The following is a 20,155-nucleotide window of genomic DNA, read 5'->3' on the forward strand; positions in this document are numbered from 1 at the left end:
CATCCTATAACTTTATTAAAATCATAGGTGTTTAGCTTTTATTACTAGTTCATTATTACTTCCTTTTGTAGCGAAATTCCGGAAAGTAGATCCAGAAACAGTTCATTTGTTTTTATCCATATTTTTAGAACCAAAAGTTTCATTGATATTCACGAAAACATATTTCATAGCGTAACCCACTCCTAATGATTATTATTAGCCTGGGGAGCGCAAAAAATTATACTTTCCTGCCCTTGTGACGAGCCCGGCCTTTCCTGGCCTTATAATTTTAAGTAATTTCACGTGAGAAAAAGTACCGTATTTTACCTCAACAATAGTAGATAAGTTAAATATACAATAAGTTAAATTTTATATATTTTTTTCTATTTCAACAGTTTTTAGAATAATATAAGTGATTTACTAAGTTAAATATTACATTTTTCCTTATCTCATCAACTTATACGACTATTTATGAGTGATTTACTATTATTACAAGGTCATTATTAACAAAGTTCCGGAAAGTGGATCCAGAAACTGTTGAATCGATCTCATCCATATTTTTAGAACCAACGATATCATTGATATTCACGAAAACACTTTTCAAAGCGTAACCCACACCTAATGATTATGATTAGCCCGAGGAGGGCGAAAGCACTATGTTTAAGCTTGGCTCGTGACCGCGAGTAGGTACTCCTCCTCATATTCGGGACATTGACAGGCAATCCGTCATGCGGAGGGCGTGGCGGTGTTTGGCCAGGGTGGTCGGCGGGTTCAAGGCGTCGTCGATTCCGTGGCATTTGACTCCACGGCCGGCAATTCAGAATATGTATTATACCTTGAGTATGAGGGGAGGGGTTGCTCCCAAACGGCTGGGTGGAGTCTCTCTCTCTCTCCCGTTGACATCGAGAACCCCCTGTTTAAGCGATACTTAATGTAATTAATGCGAGCGAGGAAATGACGAGTGACGTCGCGACTGTCTCTTGTTTATTTCCCCCACCCCTTTCCCTCCGCCCACCACCTATCCTATCGGGAAGAACCTTCTTGGAGGGAGTTTTGAGCCGGCTGCCTCGGGCAGATGAGGAAAACGTGAGAGAGACGGTTATATCCAAACTGCGCAGAAATGGAGGCACCCCTCTTTTGAGAAGCTAAAGGGGTCGCTGTTTTAACACGAACGCTTTGTTTAATTACACGTGCGGATTGTCGAGTCGGGACTGATGTCATTTCCCAAAATCTCTCTGTCGGTTTTGCTTTGGAAACCAAATAGTGTCGTTTATCAATTTTCGCCAAATGCATCATTCCAGCTTCCCTCTCGTTTACTACCGCTGAAGTTGATGATACGACGCTTTGAGGGGTTGCTTCTCATATGTTGAATGTGATACATCCAAAGTTTGTTTAATATCTCGGATATTACATCTTGGATATCAATGTAACGTTATATTTAAAACTCGTATTGGATTTTATAAATAGGATATCTATTTAACGTTTTCAAAATATCCATCGTGTAATAACTACGTGTTTATATACCAACCTGATTTACTTATCCAATTCTCCGTTGTTTGATACCATCCTTGGAGGATTTGCTTTTCATATACTGAATGTGATACAACACAAAAAACAGACAATATCTATTGTAGGTATACAAGGGCGTACCCAGGATCACAACTTTAAGGAAACAAGCCGTTGCCGTTCAAGTTGTAAAAAAGAAAAGGCTAGGAAACCACAATTTCAATATATTTCAATTTCAAAATAATAACAGTGCTTCGTTAGTTTTTTAAATTGCATGCTCGGAAAAAAATAATTTTATTGAATTTACATGTATCATTCTAATATCACTTTTCTTGGATTTCAAGAAAATTTGTTCTAAATTTCTTTTTGAAATAAATTTACATATCTAAATTGTATTATCAGCGATATTAAAAAATTGTTTTTCCAAAAAGTATTCATAGGTGGCATATGTTCTCTATAGCAGTGGAATAACCTAGGAATACGCTTTGGTGGGGATGGAATGGCCTGTGGTGGCAACCTTCTCCCCCCCAAGCAACGGGGGACCGGGAACATTTTTGAAAAATGACATGCCTGGAATTACAATTTACGTCATTTTGGCTCTTAAAATTTAACTTTAAACAAATGCAGTTATTTTAGTCAAAACTAAACTATAATTATAAATACTTTTTTATTTAACTTTGGCTTTGGGGGGGATCCATCCCCTCGTCCCCCCCACTGCGAGTGGCGTAACTAGGAATATGCTTTGAAGGGGGGATGAGATGACCTGGGGTCGCGAAACGAATTTTTGAAAAATGACTAGCCTGGAAATATGTTTTACATCAAATTTTACCTTAAACAGATTCAGTTTTTGTCTGTCAAAAGTAGACTACAGTTTTAAATATTTTTTATTTCTCTGAGGCTATGGGGGAGAGGGGATCGATGTCGATCGTAGTACAGTTAGTCAGCGGGTACAACGAGTATTTATTGAGAGAGGGCACGCCAATATTGAAGGTCATGGATACAGCGGTAGACCCCGTACTCCACGTACACCACTCATTGTTCAGCGCGCCGATTCAGAGGTTTACCGAACAGGAATACCGCCTTAGTTCCGCCTTAGGAAGTGGCGTAACGCTAATGAAAAGGACGGAGATTATGATGAAAGGTAACATCGTGTTTCTAAAGGATATGTTAATTCGCTAATAATTGCCCAGAATAAAGGGGGTGCTGTTAGGAAATTTGGGTGCGTTAGTTATGGAGCGAACCTCGTAAATAATGTGTACACAAAACGAAAACGGACTGGAGAACAGATAGCGACCATGAGTGCGCGAAAGATAGTTGATAATGCGCAATTGAGGTGACTTTCCGCAAAGAGGATCACTTCCCAGATCGGCTTTTGGCGCTTCAATATCGTCGAAATCCAACGCACTAGAGCCACCAGTTCAATCTCGAGTCTGTGATTTCATTTCAGTTCCATAGCCTGCACGTTGCTATTAGGTATTCAATCAATTATTGCTTTGACTTCTATTCGCGACTCGTTACTGAAAGCTTTAAAACTCACACGATGGGCTTCTGAAATTAATTGTGCGACTCTATATGGCCAGAATAGAAAGATATTGGTGTAAGTAAAAAAATCAGGGTTTCAATAGTTGAATCATTATTCGCATAGAAACTGGAACTGTGCTAAGGTCTCCTGGTATAACCTGCTACCTGGTGGTCCTAAGGGTAACTATTACTTGCACCATTATATTTCTAGGTTGACAGACTATATTGGAGTCGGTTGCCATGGACATCTCAAAATCAAAAAAATTGAGTCACGCAAATATATTTCTCACAAATAATTTTTGTAAAGTCACTTTTTATTGCCTTTAACCATTTTTCTTATAACTTATACAACAGTAAAACAACTGTCTCCTCCAGTACGTGACGATTGACAACATAAAATTAATGTAGGAAACTTGCACATCACCCAAAGCACTCTCCCAAAGCAAACTTCTGGCAACTTGCTTGGCATTAGCCTAGAAACCCTACGGCAACAAATCGCATTGATAAAAGATTTTAGCGAAAATCCGACCCAGAATTACATTCACGGTTAAATGATTTGTATCTAGGGGTGATTTTCGAGAAATCGTTTGGAAGTTTATGCGTACGCATATGTCGGGGTAGGTTGGTGTTTACCATTAGGTAGTTATAATTCGTTTACTTCAAATTCAACAATTTTTGATACGTTGGAGGTGAAATATTGGAGTCTTTCATCTATGAGGTCATATTCAATAAGCACATGACTTGGTTGAACATTTTCGTGGGAAGCCTTGAAACATGTAAGAAACTAGGCCTTTTAAATGGCAGTTATTTGAAACTTAGCAATTGATTCGATAAAATTGTTCGGAGATTGACTGATTAGGAACCAGTACTCGTAGAAGATTGCACGATGGATTTTATGAATGGGCAACCTTACTCTTGGACCTATAGAGGTTATGTATAAAATATATATTTTCGAGTTTAAAGCTTTCAAACCATCCAATTAAAATAATGATATGCGTTTTGGGGTCAAGAGTAAACGACGCTATTCCCAAATTGAACTTAATAAGGTCTTAATATATAGTATAAGTAGGCTACAACACTAGATGTAAAGCGCTTAATGCCTCCAAGTAAATCAAAGAGATCGATGACCTCGTTTTAAATACACAATTGAAATAAGAATTTTGGAGAAAATAAAAAAAATAGATGAAATGTTAGAGACAAAACATTTAAAAAAATACTGAAAGTCCTCACTATCTTTCGAGATTATGAATGGGGTATGTTCATTGTAGCAAAAAAATAGGTAGAGTAGATATTTTCAGTCAAGGTTTGACGTTCGAATGGCATGATATTTGAAGGGAGTGAGTGACAGCGTAGGCCATTAGATTACTTGGCCTCGGCATTAGCCTACTCTTAACGATGATGCAATGGGACCACGGCATAATACTCACGCTGAATTTGAGGTGCCATCAGCACAAGATTCAAGGAGAGATCGAGCAATCTCTGAAAAATCTCAACGATTGTCCTTCCCATAGTTTTGTATTGCTCTCCAATTTGGTCCATGTCAGCCCCGACTAACCCAAAATCCTTTGATTGCATCCCCCACTTCTTTGCCAAAATAGTTAGGCATAGAGTCCCTCATTTACGCAATATGTCCTCTGATGTTGTATTGTCTTCTCTTTCCTTGTCTAATCTGCCGAATCTCAGACTTAAAACGGACTTCAACTTTCTACACAATATCTTGAACTCGACTTTTGACTGCCCTGAACTCCTCTCTCTGTTGAATTTTAGAATACAGACTCGTTCCACCCGCTCGCTCTCCCTACTCCACCTTCCTATTCCCAGAATTTCCCTGACCAAGCACTCACCTATATATCGCCTCTCCTCCCTTCTAAATTCGCTCCCTCCTTCCGTAGATCCTTTTTACATGTCACGCAAAAAATTCATCGCACAAGCTCTGACCCATATGTCTGCCAATTGAATGTTATACTTTCCCAACTGGTTAATTCTTTGTGTGTTTTTATGTTGTTATTGTATTACGTGTAATTCATGTCATTGTTAAAAATTTCAGTGTAAATTGGCGTCACGGCTGCATGTGAAAATTACTTAAATAAATAAATAAATAAAATCATTGCACTTTCCGGGAATTGAAGCAGAACCCGTGAGGTGTAAAGTGAACACTATTGTCATCCCGCCAACCAGATTATCGTCGATGTTCGATCCGAAGGAATGATCATAATATTAATGAATATAGTTCACAGCAAAGAGTAACTCAATAAGGACTCGAATTCTGTTTTCCGAAAATTTTTATAACGAAAAATATGTGCCATATCAACGCGCCGGAGAATCAAAAATAAATGAATTGAGTTTAAATTGCCGAATGCATGAAGAATTATATTCCCAGAAACATGTTACGGAAACGTCATACTTTGCAGATGGATAGACTCGCTGCCAACATGTGATATGCGAACTACACCTTGACAGCTCACGTATTCCTATTTAATGGATAAACTCGTTTCAGGTCACCATTTTCCCCGTGGGCTAATTGCCTTTTCTTTTATCTCCCATAGCGGCCATAAAACAACCATTGTTTCCGCCGAGGCAGGTTCACAGATAAGTTTAACTGTGTGAAAAAGTTTTAATTAGCGGCATTAGTCTCTTTTTACCCACTGGAATGTCTCCTAAGATTTGACATCTTATTTTGACGTTTGTTTCTATGAGAACGAAATAAGTCCACGGATCCTGAGATTCATCATGCGTGCGGAAATTGAAATTTAGACACGGTTCAAAGCGAGTGTAAACCTCACTTTTGAACGAATATTTTGTGTCTTAATACCTACGTAAAATGATTACTATTTAGTGCGTGATATCGCAAACGCAACAAATCAACTTGGAATGCCTAAAGGGTGAATAGGTATTCTTAGAGCACTAGCAGATGGAAAGACCAAAGGATGGTGAATAATTATTAAAACAGGCTACGTAAGATTTTCACTTGCACGGAAAATTTTCATAATCGGTAGATAATAGCCGCTATTATAGCCTGAAAATAGGGATTGAAAGTTTGAGTCATAAGTACTCTCTTCCCATACCTACTTGCTGTCCGGTTGAATCAATTAACGTGCACCTTTAGTGTGATGAAAGAGTATTCATGAAGCGGTCGTTGAAAAATTTATTCATCTATAATAAAGCGCGTAACTTTCAGTGAGAGAAGAACTTATAGCTTAAGTCGAAAAATATGCAAGCTAGAGCACTTTGATGAGTATTTATGATTTTAACGAGTGCAGTGAATTTTTCATGACGATTACTGCCATGGGAGTAATTCATATACGTTAAAATGAGAGGATATTGATTTTTCTGATATTAAAAATTAATGACCTTTTTTTTCACGCCGCAGGCTGGTCCCTTCGATTAACATTTTTGCGTGCCGTGAATTCTTAATATCAGTGCCTGAAGTGCATATTTTACTACATCAAAAGTCGCATTTTCATTTTATCGCCGGAATTAATTGAACCTCTGATTGATAAAAATTATTGATTTGTACGCAATTTATTCCACCGGTTTCAGTGTGTAGCACATAGCGTAATAAGAAGCAATTGGAACGCCTTAGCGCAAATAAGGAATGCGAAACCCTTGATAGTACTTCGAGAAAACTGAAAGCTGAGGATAAATTAGAAACCAGGCGTGTCCGTGGAAATAAACCTTTTTTTATTAAATGGCAATGAACGTCTCGGAGTATAGGTCTGAGAATGATATGCAAATAATGCAAAAACATAAAAATATTTTCCTTTATGTACAATTAAATAGGGTGGTTTAATATTTTTTTTAATTGCCTAATTGGAGTACGTATTTCACGGTTTTACATTTTTAAATGACGATATCTATTTTTCGCGATTAAATGAAAAGTGAAAATTTCAAGCGCGCGAAAACGCGACGGCTAAGAAATAATGCTGGGAAAAGCCCGTGTGACGTCATTCTGGTTCCAGCTGCCGCCAAGTGAGGCCACCTTGGTGTGAGGCTATGAGCTTCGCCACGATGCAGGCTGCTAGCAGGTAGGTAGCAGAGTACCCTGCTTTCAGCTAGCGTTTGGCTTAAATAAGTATTATTAAAACCCTATCAAACGAATGAAAGTTTGGCCATAGGCAATTTTGATAAGTGATTAAAAAGAAATGTTTCCCTGAGCTTTCTACCGCATGCATGCATTGGTGATCTCAGACGATATAAAACTCCCAACTACTAGCATACTAATCTAGGTCCCTGTCACATTCCGTGGAGTGGCATCGCATGGGAGCCAATCTGGCCTTTTTCAAATGAGGATATAATTGACCATTAACATTCGTCTAAACTGGGATTACTTAAACCAAATACTTTGTATATTATGAATACACTAATGGCGGGTAACGAATCGCAATTCGTGCCTTTCGTTTCCTTTGATGAAGGAGACTACCCTATTCTTTTTATATTTTTATTTCACTATTGTAAATAATATTGTAATAATCTTCCATACCTTCCTGTATCAATTCATTTAGCCAATTATCATTCATAGCTCTTAAGGAGATATAAGAAATATAACAAAATGTTGGCAAACAATTTTGTTTATCTTTCTGACTTTGTTTCTATACCCGAGGTATGGAATGGTACTCGGAGGAGGCGACCGACAGCTGAGGTTATTTGCGCCATGGGCGAAGGGTCGGTGAGGATGGATGAAGAGAAACCCGGCGTCGGCTTCTGCTCGTAACGAAAGGCGCCAAGGGGACCACGGCTTAACGTATCATCCGACGAACGGAGTGTTGCGCTTCAAATGTCCTCCACACAACATTCAAGTAGAGATCGGGCAGTCTCTGAAAATTTTCTGCCACCGCCGGGATTTGAACCCGAGCCCGCCGGGTGCCTATACTCTGAGAAGTCAATAATCATTAAAGATTTGAGGCAAATATAAATAGACTATTTAGATTATGATCAAGTATTACAAACACCTAAGTTTTTAAGTTTCTACGAAATTATTGCGCCGATCATCACGTGTACGAATAAATGAACTCTGCCAAGGCATATTTTTTTCAAGAATATGATACGCGGTGAGGCCATCGAATTTCTCCCGACGGGCAAAACTGGCGGCCTTGGTCAAGCTCGCAGCCAGGAAATCCACATGATGCTTTAGTCTGAAATATCAAGCTACATACGCCATTTTGCATTCCATCACGTTTATGAACAAATGAACGTCTGGCCGCGCACACTTCCTCGCGATTGTGACACGTGGCGCAACCACCGAATTTCCCGCTTCGGGCAAAACTGGTGGCGTTGGGCAGGCTGGTAGCCGGCACATTAGGAATTTGATGCTTGCGCGTGCAATGGAGAGGAATCATGATGCATGGGCCGTACGTAGTAACGCATGAAGTGCCCTCCCCCACCGAATACATCCCCGAACTACGTAATTAGTTGACACGAACACGTGTATCCGTGAATGTCGGAAGCGCGGAGATCTCACGGTATTCCGAGCCCTCGAGGTTAACAGGACCTCCGAGCGGGTGGCGCCAGTAACTTCACGCTGTCGCCGCCGCAAGCTACGCGGCGCTGCTCGACAAAGGAGTTTAACCGCCACCCCCACCCACGTCTCCTAGCAACCGTTCATCCACCCTCCACTGTCACACCGATTCAACTTGTTTGCACAATTGTATATGCGAATGCGCACTCCATGTGGGATCTAATTAGCATTCGGTCCTCGAATCGCTCTCTCTCTCTCTCTCGCCAGTTCCTTCATCCCGCCCGAAGAGCTGAAACAGTCCACCACTGCTCCCAATACCCGAGATATTTTTTGTCGCCGCGAGTTCCAGGAAATTACCCACGCTGGACACAGCTCTCCTTGAAAGGTTTCGGTGTTTTACTACGGCTTTTATTATGTCGATATCGTGATTTTTCGGAGATGAAATGCCAAACTTGCATGCAAAAGATTATTTATTCAGGTTTCAGTCAAGCGCACTGCGAAAGAGAGACCTTTTTTTGTTGCTGGGAAGTCGCGTAGGTTCACTAACGTTATTTGAGCTCCCTAAAACAACGCTATTGTGTGATTAAATGGAGTCAATGTGGTTTTGAACCTATTGAAAGGAGAAAAATACACGTGAAAACGAGGAATCGACAAATAAAACTAATATTTTTGCCTCAGCGAAATTCCAGGAAATTACCGACGCTGGACACAGTCTCCGAAAGTTTTAGGTAATTTATTACGGTATTTATTACGTCAATATCGTGATTCCACGGACCTGATTAAATAACAAAATATATACGCAAGTGATTGTTATTTAAATTGTCAGTCCTGCACCCAGCGAAAGAAAGAAAAACTTTTGTGGCTGAGAAGCCGCCTGAGTTGACTATTATTTGGAGTTTTTGCAGTTGAGAAGATGTTGATAGGAGAAAAATATGTCATGGAATGAACAAAATAAAATATTTTTTCGCTGATTATAAGTTGAAATAACCATATTTTTGTCGCCACGAATTCCAGGAAATTATCAAGGCTTGACACAAATCTCCTAAGGTTAAGGTGTTTCATTACGGCTTCTATTACGTCGATACCGTGATTTTACGGGGATGAAATATTAAATGGAAAAATGTATGCGCTTGATGCTATCTGAATTCAGGCTATACTTGAGTTGTTTAGGTATTTCATTAAAGCCTGCCGTACTGTGGGTTCGAATCCCGTCTGGGTAGGTTTTCCCTATGTAAAGAATGGATGTTAGTGTACGTTAGATTTTTAAGTTAAAAACCCCGATGCGAAAGGCCAAAGTTGCTATTTTAGGTGGTAAAGTAAGGAATAAATAAGTAACATCCCGGAGACGATATAACAAATTGCAAAAATTGTGTGTATGAGAGTAAATATTCAGATGTCAGTGAAACGCCCCGCAAAAGAAAGACTTTTGTGGTTGGGAAGTCCCGTAAATTGACTATTATTTGGAGTTTTTGTGGTTTTGGTGGTGTTGATAGGAGAATAACACATCATGGAAACAAGGAATGGAGAAAACTAAACATTTAACAATATATTTGCCGCCGTTTACATGTTATAATAGCCATATTTTTATCACTGCGATTTTCAAGGAAATCACCGTCACTGGAAACAACTCCCTCCGAAAGGTAAGGTTTATGTCTTTTATTACTGAAAGAGGGAATGGACAAAATTAAACATTTAACAATATATGTGTCTCCGTCTACGTGTTATAAAAGCAATATTTTTGAAGCAGCGATTTCGAGGAAGTTACCGAAGCAGGACACATCTCACTCAAAAAGGTTTCCGTAGTTTCTTACTGGATTTATTACGTCGATATCATGATTTCACGCAGATGAAGCATTCAGTGAAGATCCACGCAAAAGAAAGAAAGACTTTTGTGGCTGGGAGGTAACGCAAGTTTAGCGACTAACGTTTTCTAACGAGTTCGCTAACACAACGCTATCGTGTGATTATTTGGAGTTTGTGGGGTTTTGTTAGTATTGACAGAAGAATAATACATAACGGAAATAAGGAATGGAAAAATACAACATTTTAAAACATGTTTACCGCCGTGAATCCTGGGAAAATTACTTGAAGTGCTTATGTACTTTATTAGGGCATTTATGACGTCGATATCGTGATTTACGGAGGTGAAATATTAATGGACAAACGTTATGTGCATTGGATTATTTATTCAGGTTTCAGTCAATTGCTACGCGATAGGAAGGAAGACCGTTCTGGCTGGGAAGTCGTGTAAGTCGAATAGCGCTTTCTGAGTTCGATAAAACAATGCTTTGGTGTAGTTATTTGCTGTTTCATTTTGATGGTACGAGAGAGAGAGACATCATGGAAACAAGGAATAAATAAAATACAACACACACTCAACAATATTTCTGTCACCGTCCACATATTATTACAATAATCACAGGCATCTATTAGGCCGACATCGAGATTTCCGGCCACGGTTGTGCCGCAAGTTATAAACCCCGATGAAAAAGGCAAAGGTGCCATTTTCGCTAGTAAAGGAATTAGTGAAAAAGTAAATCAGGGAGATGAAATATTAATAGCAAAATGTTTGTGCATTAATTTATTCATTCAAGATTGAGTCGAGCAATTATCGAAAGAAAACCTTCTGTTACTGACAAGTTGTGTAAGTTGACTACGTGTAAGTTGACTGAGTTCGCTCAAACAACGCTATTGTGTGATTATTTGTAATTTGTATGATTTTAATGGTATTGGCGTGAAAAAATGTATCATGGAAACAAGGTATGGTCACAATAAAACATATTATTTCTGTCGCCACGAATTATGTGAAACTACGGACGCTGGACGCAGCTCTACTCAAAAGGTTTCAGTATATTACTATGGTGTTTATTGCGCCGATATTGTTATTTCACGAAGATGAAATATTAAATGGTAAAATTTATGCGCATAATATAATTTATTCAGGTTTCGGTCGAGCGGCCCGCGAAAGAAAGAAAGGCTGTTGTGGCTGGGAATTCGCTTAAGTTGACCAGCGCTTTATGAGTTCGTTAACCTAATGCTGCGGTGTAATTATTTGGAGTTTGCTCGGTTTTTAAGGTATAAATGGGAAACAAATACATCATTGAAACAAGGAATCAATAAAAAAGCATAATATTTCTGCCGCCGCCAATACTGGGAAACAGCTCTACTCGAAAGGTTTCGGTATATCACTGTGGTATTTAGTAGGTCAATATCGTAAAACAAAGATAAAATGTTAAGGGTTCCTAAAAGGTTTAGATCAGGCGCCACGCGAGAAAAGACTATTGTGATTGGGAAGTTGAGTAAGTTAACAGGCGCTATTGGATTTTGCTAAAAATATTTGAATGGTATGGTAATTTGTTTTTAGTGGGTTCTTAATGGAATTGAAAAGAGGTTGATGCATAAGAAATTTGGAATGAAGCATAACACCAATAGATTTATATCATTGGGAAAATGCATTGGCTGGCATGAAATTTTTTGAAGGAGAGGAAGTCGTTATAGACAATTATATGCAAATAAAATTCCAAAACTGGTAAATCGGTGACTAATGCTATTATTTTACAGGGGGATATCGTAATGATGGGTGTGAACCAGCAAATTTCACAGGATAGAACGGGTATAATTGGAATACTAATATATACTAATATCTCCTAAGCATTTAAGGATCTAAGAAAATATGGAACATAAAATTCGAGGGGATGCAGCTAATTTGAATAAGCTCTTTGGAAATGATTAAACATATATTTGAAATGTAATAACAACTACGCTGTGACATGAGGCACTGTTTAACCGGACATCAAGGAAGTAAGCACAAATATCACATAAATGAAAACTAAATTAACAAATGGAAAAAGTTTTAATTTTAAAAATAATGAAGAAAATATTTCAATGGAATTTATTGGAAACTATCCCAACTCAGACGATTACTCTGCAAAATTAATAATGCTAGCCAATAATTAAGGGAATCCCTTTTTAGGAAAATAATGATCTATACTTTGCATTTTTTACACTTTGGAGATTTTATGTAGTGAGACGACCAGTGTCACTTAATTACCGATACTACTGCACAAAAGTGAAACACTTATAAAAATTAAACTAATATCTCCAGTGGAAGAGGACAGGTTATAGATAATTCCATTTCCTACGTCTAATCGAACATTGCTTAAAAAAATGGGTGCGAATAAAGTTTTTCAAAAGTGCATTATTTCTAAACTCAAAAACAAAATAATTTAATGATTTGTATTCTATGTTCCAAAATTTTACATTGAAACCTCGATTAATATCGCTTATTATGCGAACATTTTTTGTAATATCAAGTATGAAAATTATAAGTATGTTTTGAATCGCGTGGTTTTCAACCTACCACCTGATTTTATTAATTTGAATCGATGCCATATCGAAATTTCAATATAAAATTGCTTGCTAAAAATGCATTCTCTTGCACGAACCACAATGACCAGTAAATATTTAATACCTCGCGGTTACAACTGAAACGTATTCGTAGTAAATACTTTGCATAATAATTATATAACTGCGATGTAGATCTTCCTTACACAATATGTTAATTCTCAGCATATGTTTTGTAACGTGGAGTCTTACTTAAATGCTTATTAAATGTTTAATAAAATTTCTAATCCAATATTCGAATGCTCAATACATGGTTTGTAACTAATATTACCTATGAATATATTTCATTTTACAATATTATAATTCTCAGGATTACCTTTGTATCTTGTAGTAGCAATGAAATATATTTTGCTTTTCAATATCGTGATGCTCAGTACATCTCTTGTACTTTCTTGCAGACGCGATTGAATAAATGATATAATATTCAGTGGGCATTATGTAAAGCAGATGCAACTAAGTGTATTTTATTGCAAAATATTCATATGTCAAGTGTAAGCTTTGCAACTAGTAGTTGTAAACGAATGTATTTTTTTTTGCTAAATATTGTACAGCTTAGTGTGGTCGCGATGGAAACTCAGCAAATTTTTGACGGTTGAATTTCCACGTCATCCTGTACGGGAACGGGTCCTTCAACTCGCATCCTGCCGACGACACCTTAACAGTCCCGGAAGTCACCGGCATCTCTTTCTCATGGATGTCGCCAGCAACTGGCCCAACGAAACGCACGTATTAAATGGAGCAATTAACGCTTCATTACGGCCATGTTTCGCATTAACTGGAACAGCCATGAGACCGCTCAGCTCTCCATTGGAGCGAGATATAGCTGTCGTTTTTTTTTAAGTTAGGAATTTAAGAAAGGGAGAACTTCGGGAATGATTACAAGAATATACAGCGGTAATGACAGGAAAATCACTCTATCGGAAACTGGGTATTAGACGAGTTATTCATGCAAATAAACTTGATGATCATCGATGTTTATCCACCCTGTCAGAGGATTCGCAAACTGATTTCGCTTCTTTTTCGAATGATTTAAAAAGTATCGCATTCACTAACGTAGCTAATGCTTAGCACGTTCCACACCGGCTGAAAATATCGACTCTTATACTGAATCTAGCCCCATATTCCACTTTGTTGGCATATAATTCTTACTGTCACAGAATTCATGACGTGATAATAATTTTTATTTTCTGAGACATATCATATTCACTACTTATCAGATGAAAAGTAACATAATCACAGACTGAAATATCACTGTAAATAGGCAAAAATTTAAAACTTGCATTAAAAATGGGTGCAAATAGATAAGAGTGGCGATATGAATTATATTCCTAATTATAATAATTAGAACATAAATAATTTAAAAGCTGATATCACTCATATGTATCTTTTTCCAGCTTTTTTTATTATTATAGTATTCTACCAATTAAGGTAGGTTTCGATGTCAGTGAAAATATTATGACAGTTTTCAAGCAATATTTATGATATACTATCATGAATAAAAATTCTTAATAGTTTGAAATGTGAAACCCAGAATATGTCAGACTGGAGGGCTCTTCGATTAATGATTGTGGTCTTCAGTTAAGCAATAAAACTTCTTTAGATGAAAACAGAGCAAGAGAAATATGTCAATTTGATGAATTATAAAGTAAATTATATTTTAGTTAACAAAATAAATAAAATTGCTTATTCAAAATTCACATGAATATAAAAAATGATCCGGATTTCAATGGGAGGCGTTAAGTACGTCTAAATAATTAGGCCTAATCTCCATACATTCTCTGGAAATGCATCAAAAATATAAGCATGCAGAAATTCATGATTATAACTTTCGATTTTACGCGAATAATTTTATGCATTAGCACTAATGTTAGAATTTTTACCTAAGTAATTTTCTTCTGATGATAACTTCCAGCCGTCTAAAACTCAGATCGCATGTTATTATGAATTTGAATATTACATAAGAAATTTAAATATACCGGGACTAGCCAAGGTGATAACTTTCCAGAGTTGCCCGCAACTAATGAAATTTAGTGCTCATCTGATAAAAAGTATCATTATCAGTGACTGAAGTGTCCTTTGAATAAACAACGCGTAAAAACTTCCGTTAATAAAAGGTGCAAATTGATGGTAAGGGTGGCACTGGCCCAACGCGGCATTGGGCATTTTTCTGCCGGAGAATATCTATTTTTACAAGAATATAGTTTTAGAAAAAGGTATTTTGAGAAACTAAAATTGGTAACTCAGGGATCGAGGCACTTTTTGAAAGTTTAAATCGATTACATGCCGAATTTTCGCACCATTTTAGAAGCGATATTTCATACGAAAGGTTGAAATAAATTTATTTTATGCACATAAAAATTGTTGACTTCTCTCCCGGTGAAGCAAGTACCCTAGAACATTATTGTCATCGTAGGAAGATATGATAATTTTTTCGGTCTCGCAAAAAGTTTGCATAACAGTCTATTCCTACCCTTCATAATGTCAAAGCGTATTTCCACTTAATCAACTACAGGAACAAATGTTCACCCGTCAGAAACAAATTTGAAACCAAGGATGCAGGATTATATGAAAATTCAATAGCTCTCATATCTAACTTCTAAAAATTTTCAACAGATGCCGCTAACGTATTTATTCTATTTTCCAGAATAATACTCATGATGCAGTGATGTTTGAGTGTACGAGGAATTGGAGCATTTTTGATATTTGTTTAAAAGTATATTTTTTTTCTCCTGGAAATATCTATTGTTTCAAGACAGTAGTTTTGAAAAAGGCCTTCTGAGAAACTTAACGTGGTAACTTACTGGCCAAAGCACATTTTGAAGTTTTATATTGATTATACCGTAGATATTACGTATGTTATTTAAAAGTCAGACTTGATAGCAAATTTGCTGCCTTTCACACCTTTAAACTATTAGCTCTCATATACTGAACTACGCATTTAGTTAATGGCTCTAAACTTATCGTGTATACTGTTCAGATAACTAATTCTATACGATACGCGCACCCTACGCAATTGTTATTTGCTCTCTACTTATACATTTACTTTGTTAAATTGCAATCACACTTCCTGACTATTTACTGCGTCAAAATATTTGGAAGCTCCTCTTCAAAATCTTCTCCTATTTCCTTTGCTGAATCTTAAGATGCAATTTATTTCTTTCACTAAAACTTATGGCATAGTATCCCTGACATAACCGTAATAGACATTGCCAGCCATTCTAGCTGACATTGATAATGCTTGGTCTGCCCTGAGCAAAATTTTCTTAATCGGAATGATATTAGGTTGCAAGAGATTATCCAAAATGTACTAACGCTTTCATCGCTTTGGACATTTTTGTAGCGAATGATTCAAGTCTATAAATTTGATAATTAATTTATCTATTGACCGCTTTTCATCTGAAAATATATCAGTTGAAGCGTCAGTTAAAGATTGAATAGTAAAAATAATTTTGCGACACGAAATAAATATTAAAAATATAAGTTTTAGATAGTCCAGGTTATAATTAAAGATAAATATCCATACTATAGTTGCACCTTTTATTGAAAATAAAACTGCTAATACAATAAATATTTTGTGCGAATATTTTAAGCCATGATAATAAATGATGTAAAAAGATGCCCACCCTTTCCATAATTTTGCCTCTTTTTGACCGAACGTATGATGCGATCGTTATACAGAAGAATACATTGATTATCAATAAAGCTGAGCCGGATCAATAATAATAATAATATGGAAAATCAATATGGAATTCCTAAATAGAAATAGTATTTTTTTTGCTTGCTCAAGATTTTGTACCTATTTGAACTCATTTCATAGCCTTTACTCACGAAGCTGATCGTAAAATATGTGCCAACCTTGCTCTTAATTCACATTAAATTGCCATGATAAAAAATTGTCATTGAACCTCGATCGAATTTCAGTGGGAATTAAATAACCTAGACAGCGTAGTGGCCTACTCCGTGGCCGGGAAAGCCACAATTTATTTAATGAAACTGCTGACACAAGGCATGCCTTTGGTTCGATTCCCGATATTTTTTTCTCGTAGCAATTGAACTGAATTTCACCACCGTTCACAAGGAAGGTTAGAAAAAAACCACACCAGCACTTGATGCTCGAGGCTACAATTAATCCTCTGAATTTAAATCCTGTTTTGAAATGAGATCAATATTTTTCACATAGTTTGCTCCTTTTTTTTTAAATGAAATTGCTGATACGAGGCTTGACTCACACGAGCATATTAAGCATTAACATCGGCCATAATTGGTCCAAAGTATTTGCACAGCGCTCCTCGTTCAGGATTGGCTTAAGCCTTTAAGCATCCCTTATCATAGTTTTAAAGTTTTTAGGTTTTTCAGCATTAATAATTAATGATTGATGAAAAGATGGCCACCCTTACAATCATTGAGCCTTTTTTTTAATGGCACTTAAGATACGATGTATATTCAAAAGGTTATATTACTCGACGGTAGACCTGGATATGATCAATATGGAATTCCTAAGTGGAAATCATATCAGGCTTGCGCGAAATTTTTAACCTCTTTGAACGCATTTCATTGCCTTTGCTCATGAAGTTGATAGTAACACATATGCCAGCCAACCTTGGACGTTTTGTTCGAGCCGACAATTATTCATAAAAATCTGAATTGAAATCCTGTTTTGGAATGAGATCTTCACTATATATATTCACAAAATTATGTGCCTTTTTTTACAAATGAAATTACTGATACGACGTATGTCTTACACGTATATTTTAAGCATTAAGTTCGGAGCCATAATTGGTCCAAAGTATTTTAACACACGGCACTCTTCTTTTAAGATTGGATTAAGCCTTCAAGCATACCTTTTCATAATTTTGAAAATTTTTATTTTCTATTCTATGGCGTTGAAAGTAAACCATAACTGATGACGCGAGAGAATTTCACATTTATTTAATTCAAACCGACGGACCGCTTACCTCTCTCAACCCCCCTTCCCCAGAAAGACCCTTCTAGGGTTTCTCCCCATCCCCCCCCCCTTTGGAGGCGTATTCGGTGTCGCGTTCACGCGATCTCGCACATTCTTGCCTTAATCATTATAATCGACTCTTTTCATCGTGGATTTCCCTCCCTTAATGAGGGAGCTCGATTTCAATCTTTGCCGATGACGATAAGAATATAAAGAATAAAATAAAAAAGAAACCACACTGGTTGGCTCTACCACTCCTCCCATCCCATCGCCATGTATGTTCCTCGAAGCGGAAGGGAGGAGGTATAGCGGAAGGGGAGGAGTTAAAAGGACCGGTGATTAGTGCTGCGGCGAAGGGGGAGGACGTCGGCCCGAAGTCCGACCAAAGGATCGGAGAGGTGGCCGGGGATGGGGGTAAGAATATCCAGAGATGTAACGTCAAGGCGTTAGCGTACTAACATTACTATGTGTAAAAAGGTACTGAAAATAAATTGACTAATAGATTCACTATTAAAATCCATTTTCAGGTGCACGTCTGCGTTTCAGGTGCACGACATTTCGTTCCTCCTTCTGGGAACATGGGTGCCGACTTACAAAAAATATTGGGGGGGCCCTAAACGGGGATCTTTCCCCAGGAAATTTTATAAGTAGTGAGTTTTAAGTTTCATTAAGCATTTCAGAACAGCCATATGATCAACATTAGAACCCTGATAACTCGAATCTCGATATCTGGACACTGCCGGGAAAATAGACGAGCCTGACACATTTTTTCCTCACACCAATAACGAATTTTGAGGGGGCTCGGGCCCCCTCAGGCCCCATGAAGTCGGCGCCACTGTCTGGGAACGTTGTCAGGAGACTCCCGACAGGACGAATGAAACGTCGAGTTTGAATATTAAGCACGCAGACGTACGCCCAAAAATGAATTGTAATAGTGCATCTAATCGCTGCGGAAGCCTTAAAACCGAAATGGCAAATAGATTTTTCAAAGATATGATAAATGTTTCCAAAACCAAAAATAGTTGTAATAAAGGAGCAAATGAAGACAGTTTAAGCAAAATAAATTATTATTCAAATTATGAAAATTGAATTTTTGAATTATTTTAGCTCAGTTACAATCAATATCAATAAAGTTTTCTACTGATTAAGGTAGGTTTTATGGAGTACTTAAGAAGTATTCTGGCAGTCACTCCTCCTTCATTGACTTCCATTTTCAATTAAAAAATAAGGCCTACTCCAGTTCATTCTATTTCCGCTACACCATTAACAGTAGGTTTATTAACAGTGATACTTCAACACATCATATTGAGAGAGCTTTTTGAGATATTAGTAACTAAACGCTGAAATTGACATTAAATATCGTTCTAATACTACCTCGGGGTGAAACTTTAACACGATGATAAAAGTATTAATTGTCATTATGAAATCGAGAAAGCTACCAATTAAACATCATGATATCACGAATAATGGTCAAAATTATCGTGGTGAAAATGCAAGTTTGCAAGCTTTTATTTCGCCAGCTCAACAATTAATGGTTAAAGATAACTGGAGAATATTTAAAAGCCACTTGACTATAAATTTTAGCAATGAATTAACGCTGAAAGCCATTGTATACCACGAAGACACCGCGAAAATAATTAAAACGCCATTTCTCTTCCCAAAAACAACGACCGTAATCCGTCCTAGACGACGAAGCTTGGCGAAAACATGGCGGATATAACGCGATTCATGCTCAAGAAACGTAATTAGATTATTAAAAGCATGTTCGAATTAGTTCGAATAATATATTTTTTAAAGTTATTTTTGGATGAAATAGAGTCGAGAACAATTTTTTTTTTGTGATCCGGATAAAGTTTTCAGGGGAAGGGTACATCCTAGCTCCTATAAACCCTCCCTCCCTGTCTCCGGGCTTAACGCGAACCGAAGGGTTGGAGAAATAGTGGGAAGAGGGTTAAGGTAGGCAGTGGAAGGTCGGCAGAGGAAGCATCGTCCCAGAAGTGAGGCGATGAGATGGAACGAAGCTCTTTTGAGTCCCGTGGAACAGCGACGCCGCCAGCTAGTCCCACGCCGACACAGATGTGGCGACATCTGTCGATAGGGGTGGTCTCCATGAGATAAGACAGGCTGGGGATGGGGGGAAAAGGTCTGATGGCATCGATGGTTAGTAGATGACGAAGGGGCCGGAAGGGGGGGGGGGAACATTTTTATATTTATCTACATCAACGTATAATAACCCTTCTCTTTAGAGGGGAGCGGAGGGTCTTTAGAACGAGTTGCTCAGACGCGAAAGCCGATTGCCAGATACAGTTTCGCTTTCTTTTTTTTTTTTAGAAACGGGCGATAAT

The 20,155-nt window shown here is 37.6% G+C and overlaps 1 protein-coding gene across 1 annotated transcript in view; it reads left to right on the forward strand.

Moving 5' to 3' along the window:
- Positions 1-20,155, forward strand: part of LOC124161148 — a 209,799-nt gene that overhangs the window by 102,579 nt on the left and 87,065 nt on the right. The window lies entirely within an intron of this gene.

This window comes from Ischnura elegans, chromosome 6, assembly GCF_921293095.1.
Source record: "Ischnura elegans chromosome 6, ioIscEleg1.1, whole genome shotgun sequence".
Taxonomy (NCBI): domain Eukaryota; kingdom Metazoa; phylum Arthropoda; class Insecta; order Odonata; family Coenagrionidae; genus Ischnura; species Ischnura elegans.